Source organism: Dendropsophus ebraccatus, unplaced genomic scaffold (assembly GCF_027789765.1).
Source record: "Dendropsophus ebraccatus isolate aDenEbr1 unplaced genomic scaffold, aDenEbr1.pat pat_scaffold_1144_ctg1, whole genome shotgun sequence".
Taxonomy (NCBI): domain Eukaryota; kingdom Metazoa; phylum Chordata; class Amphibia; order Anura; family Hylidae; genus Dendropsophus; species Dendropsophus ebraccatus.
In genome coordinates, this window is record NW_027208561.1 from 21,812 (window position 1) to 41,967 (window position 20,156).

The following is a 20,156-nucleotide window of genomic DNA, read 5'->3' on the forward strand; positions in this document are numbered from 1 at the left end:
AGTAAGACTCACTAAGTGTGGGTGTGTACTTCCTCTCCCCATGTGACGAAAGTATAGAGAGAAAGGAGCATAGAGATAGGTATAGGTAGAAGAGGGCTCTCATTAGTGCGCAGATTATAACAAACAATAACCCCTTAGTTATTACAGCTTTGCAATATACCAGTACAGTTACATACAGTAGTGACATCTTGTGGCAAAACTTAGGTACTACTTCATTACCACAGTTACTTGAAGTACAGACTTTTGCGAGGGGTGTAAAATACTAATGACACCACAACAAGACAGGACAGGGGCCTGCAGTTTGGCTAGGACTTTGAGAGGAAGTTCCTGAATTCACGGGAAAAGATAATGCCCTCCCAGTGACCACCATAGTGTTCCTAAAACAGTGCCTCAAAACCTTCAAGCGCCACTGTAGTTACAGAAAGTCCTAATCTAGTTAACGACAAAATAATTACCAAGGAGTCTTTAATTTTAGTTAATTAGGGTACAGTGGATGCTGGGGACTACTTGTGGATTTACCACCAGGGCCACTACTTCTCAATACATCTTATCTCCTGTTCGTAATTTCTTATCAGGTAACCATTTGGTGGCGGAAATACTGCTGGATGAAGAAGGGTATCAACTTGCACCCAAACTGAAAGGTTAGTGAATATAAACGCATTATGGTAAAAAAGCAAAAACAGGTAAAACTGATGGAGCAGGTAGATGGCTGAAGGATTTTTTGTTCGGTGTGATCTCTAGACCTCTATCAAATTTTTTTTTAAACATGGTTTTAAAAATACAAATCAATCCCATAATAAAAAATAAATCACCCCCCTTTTCCAACTTAAAAAAAAAAAAAGTAGACAACACACCGCCACAGAGCTGTGGAATGGTATCGAGCAGCAGACTGATCTGTGGCTCTTACCGCTGAACTTAGGACCAGGCATGGTTGTGTATGATAATGGCCTCTCCCTGGTGGCAGCTCTGCAGCTCGTTGGCCTCACATGTGCCGTGGCTGGTACACGTCTTCAACCTTGTGGTTCAGCTTTTTCTAAAAACATACAATGGTTTGGAAGAGATGCTCTACAAGGGGCTTTGCATGTGTGCCCACTTCAGAAAATCCACCACTGATTGGGCGGCCCTGAAGAAACTGCAGCAGCACTTTGGTTTGCCAGCTCACCGACTGTGCTGTGGCCACGCGCTAGAACATCACATTCTACATGTTGACCAGGGTTTTAAGCAGCAGAGAGCAATCAGGTAGTACCAGTTGCAACATGTCTCTTGGTTTGCCAGTCATCTGCCAGACTTCACTAGCATCCTCGGTCCCATGGCAATGCCACCGCAAGAGTCTGTGGTTTTGGCTTCATGCCGGCGTGCCTGACGTCAGGTCGTCGCATCATGTGACTGATCATGTGACCCACGTGGGGAAGCGTATGTGTGCCAGAGGCCTGGAGCATTAGATATAAAAGGGAGCAGATAGGATAGCAAAGCATGGCCTCCGTGATCAAGCTAGGATGCTAAACGCAAGTCCAGCTATACCACACGGCCTTGGTAGAGAAATTGCTTAAAGCCTTCCCATCTGACAACACTACTAGCAGAGGACTTGGTCCCATGGGCCAACAAGAAGGGGAGATGAGGTAGACCAGGGAGCATGGCAAACGCAGAAAGGGGAACACTATCAAAGATGTGGAACCTGTTTATGACACCCAACCAGGATAAATCCAATACGCATCCTAGGATGTCCCGGAGAGACAAGTTCTGGAAGATGGTGGGGGAGTATGTAGCAGACCACACCATTGTCCTCCCACATTGTCCTCTGCATCATTAAACTATTGGGTGTCAAAGCTGGACACATGACTTGAACTGGCGATGTAGAAGTAAAATATACAATTATATACTGTCTTTTTAAAAGGATTATACAAAATTATTGATTTTTTTTATTTTTTATTTTTTTTTAGGCATCCAGAACTGTCACAAGGAATACTTGTATAAAAAATCTGAGATACTTATAGAGAACATTCCTCCAAGATGTAACCAGGAAGTGGAAAGTTTTCCATTGTCTACACGTTATGTGAACCTCATCATTGTCTCCACCGATCAGTTTAGGGAACGCTCTAGGAATGAGCTCATAGAGACTGGGGTAAAACATGAGGAATATTTAAAGGAAGCTCAAAATAAATTACAACACATTTCCCCCAACAAGATGTTCCGCTGGTGTCACCGATCCAGACTTGTGCCACACATGGTGATGGTGAGCGGAGTGCCGGGGGTAGGGAAGACCACGCTGATGCAAAAGTTTGTCTATGACTGGGTGAGGGGCGATCTCTATCAAAGATTCTCCTTTGTCTTTTTCTTTAAATTCCGGGAGATGAACAGACTGGATGAGGTTAGTCTGGAGACCATGATCCTCCAACAATACCCGGATCTGGAAAAGCTGATCCAGGTCATCTTAGAAGATCCAGAGAAACTTCTCTTTATATTTGATGGATTAGATGAAAGCAATCATACAATGGATTTCACATCACGTGACTTGTGCTCTAATCCTAGACAGCGCGGACATTGTGGTCAGATTGTGGTTAGTTTGGTGAGAAAGTCTCTTCTTAATGGTTGTTCAGTCCTGATGACCAGTCGTCCAACCAGACTGGCATCAATAGATTGTACAGTCTTCCAGAGAATAGTAGAAATCACAGGATTTTTCCAGAAGAACGACGAACGTACTTTGAAAATTTCTTCCCCGACCCTGATCTGGCAGAAAAGGCTTTTACTTATGTGAAGCAGAATGACACATTGTACACGTTCTGTTACCTCCCGTCCTACTGCTGGATCATCTGTACAGTGTTATCCAGGAGCTTCCAGACAACAAGTAGTGATCAGCCGCCATCATTATTACCCAAAACAGTCACCCAGCTCTTTGCCCTATTTGTCGCCAACATTCTGGCCAATCACAGCCTGGACAAGAGTGACGCTCAGAAGGTCCTGCAGTCCTTGGGATGGATGGCAGAAGATGGAGTCATGAACCATATGATTATTTTTGATGATCAAGATCTGAGTTCTTTCCATGTGGACAATAGGTCGAAGCTCTTATCAAGTTTTCTGATGGAATCGGAGGAGCCTGTGACCTATTCCTTCTTACATCTCACTGTTCAGGAATTCTTCTCCGCCTTGGTGCATTACACTGATTATTCTCCTGAGAAGTTACAGAGATCACTAACAGAGCCAAGTCCTATCGTGATGGACGTGGTGAGATGCTCCTCCGTTTCCTCTGTGGTCTATCAGACGCCTCCACCAGGTCAATACTAACTGGATACCTGGACAAACAAGCAGCTCAGGCCTCCAGAGATGTCATCACTTGGCTGAAGAACTTAATTCTAGAACAGCAGACACCCGTGGAAATTGAAAACAACAGAAGACATCTTCTTAATACATTCTTTTACCTGTTTGAAACTCGGAACACGGTTCTAGTGCAGGAATCATTAAAATTCTTATAGATGTTTTTCAATTTCTGGTGTTCACATGTCGGCTCTAGACTGCACAGTGTTGGCATATATTTTGAAAAATTGCCCACATATAGAAAAACTCAGTCTATCTGGATGTTCCCTAGACAGCGAAGGATTAGAGAAACTTGCACCAGCTCTACAGAACCTCCAGGATCTGAGGTAAAATAAAAGATTCAAAATGTAGAAAATGTATGACTTTACTAAGTCAGTATTAGTCAGTATTACAATGTTACTGAGGAAAGGGGTTCTATCATAGATCAGTAAATTTACTGTCATTTACTCCAGGTAGCACAGCTTTATGATAAGATCTTCTTCTTCTTACAGTTTGGCTGATAGCGATCTCCCAGACTCTTCCTGCATCCAGTTGGCATCTATAATAAGGAAAAACCCCTCCCTGAAGAAACTTGACCTATCGCGTAACTGTTTATCGCTTTTACAATTTAATGGCTTGATGGCCGCTCTGTCCAGTCCATCCTGCATTATAGAAACATTAGTGTAAGTATAAGAGATGTGTACAGGACTGAACTGCGTGCAGCACAAGTTATACATGGATTTTATTCTATTTTAGCACAGATGAGCGGAACTACAGTAATAACAAAGTGAATCGCTTCATTATCTCGGCAGTCTGACAGTGAGGCAGAGAGGAGAGGAGTTGCCAGAGGGGCCCTGCCCAATGCAGAAATGTACTCTGACGGAACAGTAGAAGTGTATAATAGTGTATAACTCACGGATGACTGTCCAAGTCTTGACCACCTTATGCCCCCTAGTTGCGAACTACCCATCCTAGGTGGGTAATAAGAACCCCAGTCTTTGTTATCTGGGCTTAGCAGACTCCAAAGACTTCCCAGTTGTCCAGTGGGATACGTAGACTTTCTGTACCTTTGTCCCACTAGGAGAGTTCCTATGCCTCTTGAGGTAACTACCCTGCACGGTAGCCTGAAGTAAAGGCTCTTAAGTAAGCAGAAAAAGATGTTTTATTAGATACTGCTCTCTACCTGTTGGTGCACAGTGCGTGGATGCCTCAAACTGGTTCCTCCTCTAGTCTTGTGACCTATCGTGAGCCAGAGTATTATGTCTTCTGATGTATTCCTGCCCAATTAAACACCTTCCTGAGGGGTGCAGTATATAACGTGAGGTAAGCTAATTAGGACAGATTGATTAGAGTATTTCAGAGAGAGCAAGCTAGAAATTGTGTTCCTCTGGGAACCTTATGTTTAGAGACTGTCTTTTTTCAAGTATCCTTCTAACCTAGCCATGTTCGGCAAGTGGACCTCATAGTGATTCTGCTGTAGGCTGTAAAAACTGGGAATCCTATCCACCCTGGGGGACTATTCTCTTCTCATCCTAATAACAGTCAGCAGTTAAGTAAGAGCTATTACAGCCAAGAACTCAGCTACACGTGCTAGGTTACCTTAGGGGTCTTACTCTTTACCAATTAGGTGAGGCCTGTGTTCCTGGATCTATGTCACTAGGTGCCTATAGACAATGTTAGGCAAATGCTCATACCCATGGATGCTAGTACTTCATCTCTTAAGCCCCTACAGCTGAGTACCTAAGGGTCTGGATAGGTCCCTCTCTCTCCCTCCCCTGCAGGCAGTCACTGTCACCACCACCAGTCAAGTCTAAAGTCAGTTAAGTGGTAGCAGGGGAGGTACCTACAGGGGCATGGCTACTATATGGGGTATACTACCTATTGGGGGGGGGGGGGGGGGGGGTTACCAGGAAGGTTTACATGGGGATGTCTAAGATGGAGGTCACTATCTGCACAGAGATGCCTACATACTATATTGGTGCATGGAGGGGCACCTTACTACAGAAGAATACTACCTACTGGGGGGGTGGGGGTAATAACTACCAGGGGGGAATTTTTAGCGTACTTATTTATTTTACTTACATCTGGGCACCATGGCTTTAACATTCACCATTGTGCAGTTTTATACTAATGGTCTCATCTTCTTTTTGTTACAGATTGTCTAATATTAGATGTCCAGAAACTTTCTGCACCCATTTGGTAACTTTAATAAAGAATAACCGGTCCCTTAAGATTCTTGACCTGTCTGAGAACAGTCTGTCTGGTCCTGACTTGGATGACTTGATGGATGTTGTATACAGTCCAGACTGCAGGATAGAGGAATTAAAGTGAGTATAAGAGATGTGTACAGGACTGAGCCATGTGCCGCACACGTTATACATGGATTTTATACTATTTTATTGTTATGTTGATGAGATAAACATCAGAGGGTCACTGTTAATTATGTAAATTCCGAGCAGAGATTGGTCACAAGGGCTATCCACAAAGGCCTAGCATAGGAGTCATAGGAGGAGGTTAGGTGGGTAAGGATAGTGACATAGGAGAAGGTTTGGTAGGTAAGGATAGTGACATAGGAGAAGGGTTGGTAGGTAAGTATAGTGACATAGGAGAAGGGTTGGTAGGTAAGGATAGTGACATAGGAGAAGGGTTGGTAGGTAAGGATAGTGACATAGGAGAAGGGTTGGTAGGTAAGGATAGTGATATAGGAGAAGGTTTGGTAGGTAAGGATAGTGATATAGGAGAAGGTTGGTAGGTAAGGATATTTACATAGGAGAAGGGTTGGTAGGTAAGGATAGTGACATAGGAGAAGGGTTGGTAGGTAAGGATAGTGACATAGGAGAAGGGCTGGTAGGTAAGGATAGTGACATAGGAGAAGGTTTGGTAGGTAAGGATAGTGACATAGGAGAAGGTTTGGTAGGTAAGGATAGTGACATAGGAGAAGGTTTGGTAGGTAAGGATAGTGACATAGGAGAAGGTTTGGTAGGTAAGGATAGTGACATAGGAGAAGGTTTGGTAGGTAAGGATAGTGACATAGGAGAAGGTTTGGTAGGTAAGTATAGTGACATAGGAGAAGGTTTGGTGGGTAAGGAGAGTGACAGCTTTACTAGATATGTGGTTAAGACAATGCAAACTGCAGTTTAAAGGGGTTATCCAGTGCTACAAAAACATGGCCACTTTCTTCCAGAGACAGCCCCACTCTTGTCTCCAGCTCGGGTACAGGTTTTGCTGCTCAGTTCCATTGAGGTGAATGGAGCTTAATTGCAAACCGCTCTTGAACTGGAGACAAGAGTCATGTTGTCTCTGAAAGAAAGTTGTTGTAGCACTGTATAACCCCTTTAATGTTTCCAATGAATCCTCTATTTGAGTATCATATCAGCATATCTGTTTTGGCAATAACTTTAGACGAGAAGGATTTTGGGGTACTTATTTCTGACACCTCATAATGAGTCACCAGTGCAGCCAGGCAGTGGGGAAAGCAAATTGTTTTCTGGGCTGTATATATAATATATATTGGTGTAGCATACAGTATGTGCATGAGCACTGGAATATGTGTTTTTAATATTTCTGGTAAATTTCTCAGCAAACTCAGTAAGTAATTAAATAAATGTGAAGTTTTACTTGGGTCCCTAAGGGGGCTCTATTCCCTGGGCCTCTCAGCCTGTGGAATAGGTGTTAGTGCTTTATACCATGCCATATAGTGATGATATTTCTCAGAGATTCTCTGCTGGATTGCTGCCACCATTCCTGACATCCCCCCCCCCCCCCCCACACACACACACACAAGAGGTGGCTTCTAGTGATGACATTTATGGATGTTACTAACAGCTGGGGACATTTTCTCTCCACATTCACAATCTACAGATTTTATAATAACCCTCTGTGGACACATCACTCTCATCTTCTTTTTCTTACAGTTTGGCCGTTAATCTTCTTTTTGACACATATTACATTAATTTGGCACCTGGAATAAGGGATAACCAGTCCCTGAAGAAACTTATCCTGTCTCATTGCCAAATTTCTGGTCGTTACTTCAGTGACTTGATGGCCGCTCTGTCCAGTCCAGACTGCAGGATAGAGGAATTACTGTGAGTATAAGAGACATGTCGGGCACAGGTTATACGTGGGTTAGAAATATTAGAGCATTGTATCCGCTGTAGCAGTCCCTTATCCAGTCATGTTTCAACACTGAACTGTTTGTGAGTCACACCTTGTCCAAGATTTCTTGATGCAAAGTTTGAATGGACACCATACCTTTTCTATGTATTTATGAGTGTTGATGGAGGTTGGGGGTTTATATATGTAGATACTGTTTTATAACTGTAAATGGCCCAATATACCAAGTATGATTGCTCCAATGTCCCTACAATCAAACAATTAACACTCCGACAAGTTGCACAGAGCAACAAAGGTAACATAAAAAATTATTTAAATCCATGAAAAAAATAAAATAAAAGGAGATATAAAGTAAACATATATTGATACACTCTCACAAAAGGTACATCTTGCACAGGTATAACATCACTTCTATAGTTGTTTTAAGTTAAAAAAAAAAAAGGTAACTACAATCATCAGAAATTTTTACAAAAAGAAATTACAAAAAATTACCAAAAAAATTACAAAAAAATAAACAAAAAAGACAGAAATTGACATAAAATATTAAAAGATATAGTAGTGTGATACATAAAGCTAAACCATACAACCATACCACTGCTCGAAATGCCTAATATCCATATACCTAAAGTCAGCACAAGTGCAGATAACAGGTAGATACAAGCAAGCACGCCCTAATAAATATAATATTCATTTGTGTATCGGAGCTGCTGAAAAATACTCGACTACAGCCTTTAAACAGGCTTTAAGGCATAATGCATTTCCACAGCCTTAAACCACATGGGTGTGGGGGAGTATACTTCTGTATCACCTGTCAGCCAATCATCAGATTCCCCTTAGCCAATCAGCGCCTGCAGCAGAGTACTGCCCTGTCCCGGCCTCTGATTGGCTTAGCGACGACCGATGGAGAAGACCGATAGAACACACAAGCGATAAGTATACTTTCCTTGCTCCCCAACCCCACCAACATAGCACAGTGTTGCACCCCAGGGGTTAAGTTAACCCCCTGAGGCCCAGACTGTCACTTTCAGATTAACTCTGCAGGTACCTTCTGCTTTGCATGGGGCACCTGGTTAAATACCAGAGTCTACAATTGTTTTCAATGGAGCTTGTTACTTGAGTCGAGCACTTGAGCATTGAAATATACTCAACTTTACTCGAGTATTTTGGTGCTTGCTAATCCCTAATAACAGGACGTTCCTAAGCTAGAACATAAAGTTAAATAAAGAAAAAAAAGGGGGAAATGAGAAAATCGGAAAGGTTACCTGCCACAATGTCCCTAAGAAGTTCAAAGACCCAACTGGTCTATGGGGGGAGAGAATGGACTGCGAAATAGAAGGCAAATTCCCCTGGGGGGGGGGCAGTCTGGGATCCACCAGAAAAGTCCAGATATATTGGACTACTGGAGTATGGTCTTCAGATCAATGGCTTCCCAACCATCTCTTGCCTGTTCACAGCGATGGAAATGGAAAATAGCCAACAAGTACATTTCTGTAACTCTCATGGAATAACAAAAAGTTCTTTCTAGTGAGGCTTAACATATGTAAGTCATAGCACTAAGGTATTCTCGTGGCTGGACACTGACTTGTTTGAATAGGGATCTATCTGGTGGACCATCTATACAGTGTTCGTTTTTTTATTATAATTTTTTTTTCATAAAATATTGATATTTGGTGATTGTGATTTAGTAAGTGGGATTTGTTATTTATGCGTTTTGTTATGTTTAGAACAATTGAGTAGTAATATATCATGATGAAGTGATATATGATCAATTCAGAGTTGGTGACCTTTGGCTCTTTGGGCTAAAAATTTCACTCCTCATATTCAATCTTATTCCCATTCCTGTCGCCTGCATTCTAAAAACATCTCTAAAATCCATCCCTTCCTTAGGCTGGTTTCACACTACGTTTTTGCAATCCATTATTTTCATCCGTTTTTTGCAAAAACGGATGCATGTGTGTGCATCCGTTTTGATAAATTTTTCCATTGAATTCCATTATAAAAGAAAAGGGATCAAAACTGATCCATTTTTTTAACGTACCTCGACCTCATTTTTGTGTCCGTTAAAAAAAACATTGCATTTTTTATAATGGAATTAAATGGAAAAACAGATCAAAACGGATGCACACACATGCATCCATTTTTTCCATCCGTTCTTCAAATGGATTTAGCAAAAAATGGATTTTAAAAACGTAGTGTGAACCCAGCCTTACTGTCCAATCAGCTAAAACTCTCATTGTCGCTCTGACTCATTTCCATCCAGGGCCATTTCTAGGTAACTTTGACTACAGGGTGAATCTTGATATCTTGATAGCTCAAGTGTATTACGGCTTAGAGCTGTGTTACCCAACCTTTTTCAACTTGAGGCAAAAAAAGTCATTCAGTGACTTCTCAGGTGACGTCTTCTTTCATCTGAGGCGTGACCTTCCTTTTCCTCTCCATCCGACTCAGACCACAATGACGGGTTCTTCCAGCCTCAATTCATCTCTTCAGAACCTGCCAGACAAACATCCCAGGCTCCACACTTTTACAAGTTCCTTCGACTTTTTTGTGTCATGTGCAGTAAAGCCAGTATGTATCTTGGTTGCCCTCTGTATGTAGGATTTTCTGCTGTGCCCCCATATAGTAATAATATCTCCTGCTATGTCCCCATATAGTAATAATGTCCCTGCTGTGTCCTCCATATAGTAATATTGTCCCCTGCTGTTCCCCGCATATAGTAATAATGTCCCCTGCTATGTCCCCATATAGTAATAATGTCCCCTGCTGTGTCCTCCATATGGTAAATGTCCCCTGCTGTGCCCCTATATAGTAATAATGCTCCCTGCTTTGTCCCCATATAGTAATAATGCCCCCTGATGTGCCCCCATAGTAATAATGTCTCCTGCTGTGCCCCTATATAGTAATAATGTCCCCTGCTGTGCCCCCCATATAGTAATAATGTCTCCTGCTGTGCCCCCCATACAAGCTTTTGAAGTTTTATGCACATTGGGAGATAAAGCCTAAGGAGCTTTCCTCTGGGCTAAAAAAAACATTGTTCACCGAGTGGTCATTAATGTGTTTGCATAGGGGCATTAGTTAGGAGAGGAGGGATTGAATGTCACCGTTCCTTTACTGCCCAGAGCAATGCCTTATGGGATTTACCTGCTAATCTGCATCAACACTTTTCTTATATTTGACCTAGGTCCACAGCCACTGCATTACACAACCTACAAAGAGGACATATTTGATCCAAAAAGTACAACTTTATTCATTATTTTGGTTTAAATTTGTCCCCTTTGTAGATTGTGTAATTTGCATCAAGCTTATATCTCAGTGCTGGAGCGACTGACTCAAACAAAGAGTGACTCTTTCTGATTCAGAGTAAGAAGCCCTATTGGGCACTACCATTACTTAAGTAAGCAAAAAGCTGTTAAAATGTCTAGGTTAAGGGTGGTGCTGATTTTATACTACCACTCTGTAGATAAGTAACCCATCATCATCTTATTTTTACAGTTTGGATCATAATAACCTATCAGAGCAAAGCCAGCTGGCATCTGGAATAAGGAATAACCGCTCCTTGAAGATACTTGACCTGTCCAGTAACTATTTGTCTGGTCGTCATTTCAGTGACTTGATGGACGCTTTGTCCAGTCCAGACTGCAGGATAGAGGAATTACTGTGAGTATAAGAGATGTGTACAGGACTGAGCCATGAGCGGCATATGTTATACATGGATTATATTCTATTCTAATATTCTACTTTATTCTGTTCTCTTATGCAATCTGGTTTATAGGGCTCTCTCTGACCACTGACCGATGATGACGATAGTGGTAGGAGTTGGCGTGATATTGAATCATTGTCTGACCCCTTTGTTCAGGGAGAGAAAAGCCAAAGCGAGAGCTCTCTGGCTACAGCTCACCATTCCCCTCCCAAAGACAACACAGGAGCGCTTGCACCACCCTATACGACAAGCCCCATGTTACCACCTACGTTGCTGCCCCAGTGTGAAATGAATGGGAGGTGAATCCCTTAGCTGAGAGGCTGAGCTTGACCAGACCCTAGTGAAACACCGCCACAAATTGGAAATGCGACAAGGCCTTCCCATCACAGTGTGTCAAAAAAGACCCACCTAAATCACTGGACCAGACGAGCTGAAGAGCCCTGCACTGAATACAATGCATTGGGCTGATCAGTCTTGGACCTACGCAACCAACATGACACATAATCTGTCCCCCAAAACACCTCCTCCCATTGCAGGCCCCCACTCGCACTACAAGAATTGGTGACCAGTTCTCCTATTCTGAAAGGCCAACGAAAAAGCCACCCTAAACAACAACCCCTCATAATCATTTAAGCAGATGTCATCCACTAACCCAACCAAAATTGTAAAGGACACCAGCCTCCTACCGTCTCGCAACACCGAGACTTCTTGTACCCCGCCAATGCCTGCCGCACCACAAAATCCAGTGTAACACCCCTAGCCCCCAGCAGCTTAAACCAGTAGGCTTAACCTGTCAACTTCTTAACTATCCTGGATTAAGATAACCGGCCTCAAAGGGCTCCCCAATAAAACTCTCCAACAACACTGGTACGAGTTCATCATTCACACTGTCTATGCCCAGGCGCCTGCAAAAACTCATCCATTCTTGCAATGCCCTAGCAATAATACATAGATTGCGCCGGGCCGATGTACAGGAAATCATCAGGGTAATGCACAACTGACTTCCCATTCCACGAAGGTGCTGAATGTCTCGAGATATGCACCAGATTGAGCACTCCATGGGAAGGTAGCAATCCACGTGATAACTGCAACCCAACAAGTGAAAACTGTCTGGATGCACTGGCAACAGTTGAAAGGCAGCCTCAATGTCAGTCTTGGCCATGAGCGCCCCAGGCCTGCACCACCGAACCCAATCAACCGCCCTATCACATGACAAGTATGAACGAAGTGGACTTCTGAACGGTCCCATCATTTACCGACCCTCCCACTGGATAAGATAAATGATAGATTAAACGGGATTTATTGGGTTCCCTTTTTGGGACCAAAACTAAAGGAGAGAATCACAGGTGAGGCCATGGCAGATCCGGAAATGGGCCCACAATGCACCCAAGGGCCACCTTGTCCAATTTTCCCCCCAACAATTTTGGGTGCAACCTGGTGGATTTAAAATTTGGTGGATTTAAAATCACCCCTTTTTCCCCTCTTTATAAAAATAAATAAATAAACATATGTGGAATCGCCGCGTGCGTAATTGCCTGAACTATTAAGTTATCACATTCCTGATCTCACACTGTAAATGGCGTAAGCGCATAAGCCTGCCAAAGTGCCAAATTGCGCATTTTTGGTTGCATCAAATCCAGAAAATAGAGGGGAATAGAGCAATTTTAAGGAGCATTTAGATTTTTTTTTAAAAAAGGCTGCTCCTGGTCTGAGCAGGGACTCTGGACTTGACGTGTCAGGTCCACTCAGCCAGTCAGCGGCCATAGCGGGGTTCCGCTATGTCCAGTGCTGGAGCCAGGGAGGAAGGTCTATGTTATGTTCCTTCACCTCCCACCACCTCCCCGAAAAAAAAAAAAGATTCTGAGCCCGGACTTCTCCTTTAATTTTAATAGCTGTCACTATTTTAATTGGCTATGTAATGTACCATATGGTCAGTACCTATATACCTGTACCTGAAGCATTTTGGGAAGAATCTAAACTTCTCTTGTTTTGAGGCGAAGTGAAATCCAAAACGGTTGCTTAAGCCTTTCACGACCTGGGGTCATTGATGCCTCAATGCCCAGGTCGTGTTTGAACATCAGCTTATGGGATCATAATGATCCCATAAGCTGATGTCAGAGTATCTCTGCCCCCTCTCCACTGTCCCCCGCCGCTGTTACTATCTTGTATCAGCGGCAGGGAAGAGATGGGAGGGGGCAGAGCTCACGGGCACATTCCCCGCGAACCCAGCCTTCCTTCCCGACCCCTGCTGGCTTCATTAGCCAGGAAACCAGAAGCCTGAGGCAGAGCCCCGATGGACACCGGAGAGAGAATTCTCCTTCTGTAGAGGGAGAATTCTTTATCTGGAGCCCTATAGATGCTGCGGTCATGCTGACCGCAGTATCTATAGGGTTAACTCTCAGCACCGGAGCGTGGCTCCGGTGCTGAGAGTTGCGGTGGGTCCCAGCAAGCACTGATAGCCGGGACCCGCCGCGGATGACACAGGCACAGCTCCCACGCCTTTCTCATCCTGGATCGTTAATTAACGTTGCTGCAGCGACATTAAATAACAGTGCGATGGCGGGAGGAGGTTAAATTAGCATGTAACTAAACATATAAATTCAGTCATGATGAAAAAGCAATGATCTAACCTATGTAATGGATTCCTCCAGCATAGTCTTTCAAGCATTTTCCTTTGGTTCAAAATAAAAAAACGAACTGGAGAGAGTGGAACGGCTGCACATCCCATCTATGGCTGACACTATTGCCGCTAGGCCTATATTAAAAATCAACACCAGAGTGTCTGTATATGAATTGATCAAGCCATATTGCCCCGTGTACCACCGCGCAGGTCCTCTGGTCCACACGGGTCCCTACGCTAACTCCACACCGTGTCGGTCAGCGACCGCCAACCCCGCAAAGCGTGCACGTGCAGGGAAGGGAGGCCATGGAACGGCCCTGCATTCCCAATGTCACAGGACCAGACCCAAAAAGCCCCACCAAAACCCAGCCAGCACCACCGGCGGGGAAGGCTGCCCCCAAACGACACAAGTCGGGCCGTCCCATGGCCCCCGTTCCCTGGCTGTGCGTGCCTGCGGGGTTGGTGGCCACTGACTGGCACGGTGTGGACTTAGTGTAGGGACCCATGTGTATCAGATACCGGCACGAGGTACATGGGGCAGTGTGGCTTGATCAATTCATACACAAAATTCTGATGTGTTTTTTTATTTAGCCTAGGGGCACTAGTATCAGCCATAGGTGTGAGGTGCAGCACTCTGTTTCTTCCCTGAACCGCATTTTGTTTCTCTCTCTTCTCTGTGTTTTGCACTCCTCCTGGTGAGACCCACATGACCGCAATTAGCAGGAGACACCTGAGTGCACATGGTTTTAATCCCTCCTGTTTTTTCCCATTCTGTTTGCTGCAGCTATGGTGAGTGTAATACCTTATCCAGACTTGTGCTGTTTGGGGGCGACCTTATCCGCCGGCGGTGCTGGCCGGGCTCTGGTGTGGTGTTTTTGGGTCTGGTCCTGTGGCATGGGGGTCGCAGGGCCGTCCCATGGCCCCCGTTCCCTGGCTGTGCGTGCCTGCGGGGTTGGTGGCCACTGACTGGCACGGTGTGGACTTAGTGTAGGGACCCATGTGTATCAGATACCGGCACGAGGTACATGGGGCAGTGTGGCTTGATCAATTCATACACAAAATTCTGATGTGTTTTTTATTTAGCCTAGGGGCACTAGTATCAGCCATAGGTGTGAGGTGCAGCACTCTGTTTCTTCCCTGAACCGCATTTTGTTTCTCTCTCTCTCTTCTCTGTGTTTTGCACTCCTCCTGGTGAGACCCACATGACCGCAATTAGCAGGAGACACCTGAGTGCACATGGTTTTAATCCCTCCTGTTTTTTCCCATTCTGTTTGCTGCAGCTATGGTGAGTGTAATACCTTATCCAGACTTGTGCTGTTTGGGGGCGACCTTATCCGCCGGCGGTGCTGGCCGGGCTCTGGTGTGGTGTTTTTGGGTCTGGTCCTGTGGCATGGGGGTCGCAGGGCCGTCCCATGGCCCCCGTTCCCTGGCTGTGCGTGCCTGCGGGGTTGGTGGCCACTGACTGGCACGGTGTGGACTTAGTGTAGGGACCCATGTGTATCAGATACCGGCACGAGGTACATGGGGCAGTGTGGCTTGATCAATTCATACACAAAATTCTGATGTGTTTTTTATTTAGCCTAGGGGCACTAGTATCAGCCATAGGTGTGAGGTGCAGCACTCTGTTTCTTCCCTGAACCGCAAATCAAAATAAAAAAAAATACTGAATCCTTAAGGTTAACTATTTTAGAAGTTATTCCTTAGACCCGGACATATCAAAACTTTTGATATGTCTCTATGACATGTCAAAAGTTTTTCTTTTTTATGATGAAAGTGACACGTAAAATTAAAACATTGTATCCAGATACTTGCTAAACATACTAGCTTATTTGCTATTTATATATTAATTTTATGTGGATTATATATGGTTTCTAATTTAAATATGTGTAGGTTGAACCATTTTTTTCCAGGTAGGGGGTGTTATTATTATTATTTTTTTTAACGTGTGTTGTATTTAATTGTTCATTGTTCTGGAAATGACCCTGAAGAAGGGGTTGGACCGACCCTGAAACGCTTTGTGTTTCCTGTAATAAATAATTTATATGTTACCTATACTTGTGGTTTTCTCTGCGCTCAGAACTTCCCATTCTGCTTGATGTCTGTTTCTACTAGTTGAGTATAGGAGTGAGTGGAGCTGCGGCGCCACGATCAGCCTCACCGCTTACACACTGGAAACACTTCACAGTGTTGTGCCTGGCTTGGTAAGCCTTATCCCTGGTGGGGGTTGATTGTGCGCGTTCTCCATTTTAATATTGAATCCTCTGCCTAGTTTATTTTAGTACTATAAATGAGGCATTATAGTTCAGTGGCCTTAAAGGGACAGTGTCATCAGAAAATGACTTATTATGTAAATAATGTTTTTATGTTAAGTCATTTTTGGTGAAATTTTTTCTAATTTTCCATTTTTCTCTTTATATAATAAAATAATCCTGATATCTTGCAGTTTTCATTCTCACAAATGGGGCCAATACTAAGCTGAGCCTTCCGGTTGTGTCTGTGGTGATAGTAAGAGACTGCAGTAAAGTGAACTGTACAGCATTGCAGCGTCATGTGACACCAGTAGACAAAGGAAACAGCAGCTCCCTGTGGAGTGACCTTTTAACAATAATGTTTTACATTTATCTCAAGGGGAAGATTTAGTTTGTTGTCGTCCATGAGTCTTGCTGTAAAGCAGGTCACTAAATTCTGTTAAAACAGCTCAAGCAAGATGGCTGCCCCCATAACAGAGTACAAAAAGGGAAATAAAAAAAATTTAAATGAGAAAATAGAAACAGATTAGAGTAAAATAAAAAATTTTAGCATCTTACTCTAATCAGTCAAAGAAAATTTAGGTGACATATTCCCTTTAAGACAGATTTTGCACTGGGTGAGCCAGTTTCAAGTTAGGTTGAATAGACAGTAGCTGCCACTATTCCTGCCATCTATATGCACCAGAGATGGCTTCTATGGGTGGCACAGTGGCTCAGAGATGAGTACTGTCGGCATGCACTGCTGGACTCCTGCCCCACGGACATCTTCTGCAGGGACTGTCCATGTTCTATTGTGGACAGGGACTTATGTCAGAGATCATTTTCTGTACAGCGCTGCAGAATAAGTTGTTGGAATATAAACAACGAAAAAATGAAGCAAAACGAAAAAAAAAGTGAGATTTAAGGATTGTACTTATAGCTGGGAACATTTGCTGTTCACAATCTACAGATTTTATACCAACGTTCTGTGGACGCGTCACCCACATCTCATCTTCTTATTTTTATAGACTGGCTGAGAATAATCTACAAGACTCGTCCTGCACCCAGTTGGCATCTGGAATAAGAAATAACCGTTCCCTAAGGAAACTGGACCTGTCTTACAATGATTTGTCCGGTCCGCACTTCAGTGACTTGATGGCCGCTCTGTCCAGTCCAGCCTGCAGGATAGAGGAATTACGGTGAGTATAAGAGATGTGGACAGGACTGAGCCAGGTGCCGCACAAGTTGCCTTGTTGTCTGCTGAGGCATGGCACCCCCTCTTCTTGAAGGGCGGCCCTTGAGGTTCTGGGTACAGGGTTACGAGCCTCTACACAGTGACTCAGCCAATCCCACTGGTTTTCTATGGGATTACGGTCTGGAGAAGGGACAGGCCTCCATGTGAGCTTCTGGGGCTAAAAATCTGGCATTTGCATCCCAGAAGCCTTGCCCTAACTAAGTAGTTATTTATTTAATTATTTTTTTTTAAATATTTTATTGAAATTTTCGGCATCTTGACAAAGATTAGTATACGGTACGAGAATACATAACATACCATATTAAATGATGAAACATACAGAGAAATTCTAATCTTGAAGGAAATAGCGGCATTTCAGTAAGATTGATTCCAGTACAAGAGTCCATACAAGATGTCCAATTCATGACTATCATCTGTAGATGTAAATTACATAGCAAGAATTGTATGGATAATATTCCATATCCAGAAAAGAAAAGTTCTGTTATAAAATAAAACGATACACCACACATAACAGACGAGAAAAATAAAAAGACAAATAAGAACAGACCACGCGACCAGCCCCCCAACCACCCCATAGCTAAAGCCAGAGACAGAAGAGCTCAGTATTTATTACACATCAAGTATGTGAATCGGGAATTCTAAGTTTGCCTCACGTACCAGCAGCAGCAGCTTTTAGATACCATTGTGTGTTCTTAAAATTGGACATGAATGGATGAATTTCAGAGGGAGTTTTTTTGCAAAAAAATGCATCAGTTTTTCCATTGACTTCCAATATAAAAAAAAAAGAAAAACAGATCATTTTTTTTAACAGGCACAAAAATGAGGTTGACTGTTTTTGTGTACGTTAAAAAAAAAACTGATCCATTTTTTTAAATTATGGAAGTCAATGGAAAAACACATGCACACAAATGCATCCGTTTTTGAAAAAAATGGATTGCAAAAACGTAGTGTGAACCCATCCTATGGCATTTCTTTTCTCAATTCAATAAGAAATATACAATGTGGGGGAAAATAAAATACATCATACAGTTCTGTCAACAGATGACTAAAAATACTATGGGGGAGATTTATCAAAGGGGGTAAAATATAGACTGGTGTAAACGGACAACAGCAACCAATCACAGCTCAGCTTTCATTTTACCAGAGCTGTGATTGGTTGCTGCGGGCAGTTTACACCAGTCTATATTCCAACCACATTGGCAGACACATAAAATACCTTTGTATTATTATAGGCAATTAAAAATCGGAAAGTAAGAGATTGTGGCGGGTCCAGCCTCCCTACCCCCTGCCAATCTCCGTACCCATAACTGTAGTCATAACACAGAAGCCAGGTGCCCAGTATGTGGAATGCCAGGGGGTACAGAGGTTGGACCCCCACAATCTCTTACTTTTTCCCTATCCTGTGGATAGAGGGAAAGTAATTTTTCCCCCACAACCTATTAAACTTTAATCGCAAAACTTTATACTTTTCGGCTGTGTTCACTCAACATAAAATTTCTATTAATCACGGCCGGTGTCTCACGTAGTGTGAACCCGGCCTTAGATGACATTGTCAATAGCGACCGCAGCATCGAAGATAATAGATAGTGGGCAGGGCCCCTCTGTCACCCAACCCCCCCTGACACAATTGTAAGGGCCTCTATGATGAGTGTCACATACTCCTTTTTCTGTTTTTTGGGATTATATTTATTATTAGTTACCCCGATGGCGATGCTTACTGGGGTAATAATAATAAGGTTAGTCATTTCACAACAGCTTCACTACAAAACCTGTAAAGTGGGGAAAAAATAGATCAAAGTTATTTGGAATGAAACAAAACTGAGAGCCAATACTACTGAATGGGCCCCAAAGCAGAGGAGTCGCTCGTCTCTACTTATCACCAGCTTTGTATACAGAAAAAACTTGTACCACAGATGTTGAGGACTATAGAAGTCTTAAGGCTGATCTCTGTTTCTGTTCTAGCATGGGACTCGATGATTTGTCTAAGGAGGAGAAAGATGCCTTACGGAAGCTGAAAGGACTAAGACCAAATATGAAGATAACCTAAAAATATAAACACGAAGACCGATTTCCGTCTGTGATGACTTTACGATGGTCGATAAGTCCAAGAATTAAAACTACAGCTAGGAACACACTGTGAGAAGAGAGACTTTCCTTCTTCCTGTCCCTGTATTACTGGCGAGGGCTCACGTGGACTTTTGTCGCCCCCCAATCGCTCTCTTGCTCTTTTCCATCCTTGACAGAGGAGATAATGGCAGTCACCCATCTAATCTCTCTTCTCCAACTCCACCTTTTATTGACTCCACAGCTCGGACATTTACCAGCGTCCAGATCGCGATGTCTGATACGTTGCACTGAATTCTCCCACCGTACACAAAGGTCTATAAAGTTTACATATATTATACTGTCCCTATCCTGTCTGGACTTGTCCTTTAATATAAAATCTGCAACATTTGTCTAGCGACCCCCATCCTATACTACAGTCATAGTGATACTCATTATTTCTAATAGAAGACATTACTGATAGATGGGAAGGATTTTGGCTATGTTCCCCCACAGTCCGTCTTTTGGGAGGGCCGGTATTTTGAGGTCAAATAAAGGCCGTTATTTCACAATGACAAGTGTTATATGTACAATCACAGCCGTTATTTGACCTCAATATGCTGGCCATCCTAAAAGACGGACAAAAAAGGATGGTATCGTATGGTATCAAAGCCATAAACTGTCACTAGTAGAGAACCGTTTTAGTATTTAACCCCTATAGGATGGGTGTAAAATGATGACTGTTCTGCACCAGTATTACAACCATAACACCCGGACCTCTCATGGTCCATCAGTCATGGTGCTCTGATAAACCGCAGGAGTTTCGGGTGTTGTGGCCATAATACTGGGGCAATAATGCACCATAATAAGCCCGCCTTACAGCCGCCCTAGTTAGCATAGAAGGTT

General features: G+C 43.3%; 1 pseudogene; it reads left to right on the forward strand.

Annotated features, from left to right (window-relative positions):
• The window catches only part of LOC138774953 (NACHT, LRR and PYD domains-containing protein 12-like), a 37,049-nt pseudogene extending 17,433 nt beyond the window's left edge, over window positions 1-19,616 (forward strand).
• Window positions 19,617-20,156: the final 540 nt, after the last annotated feature.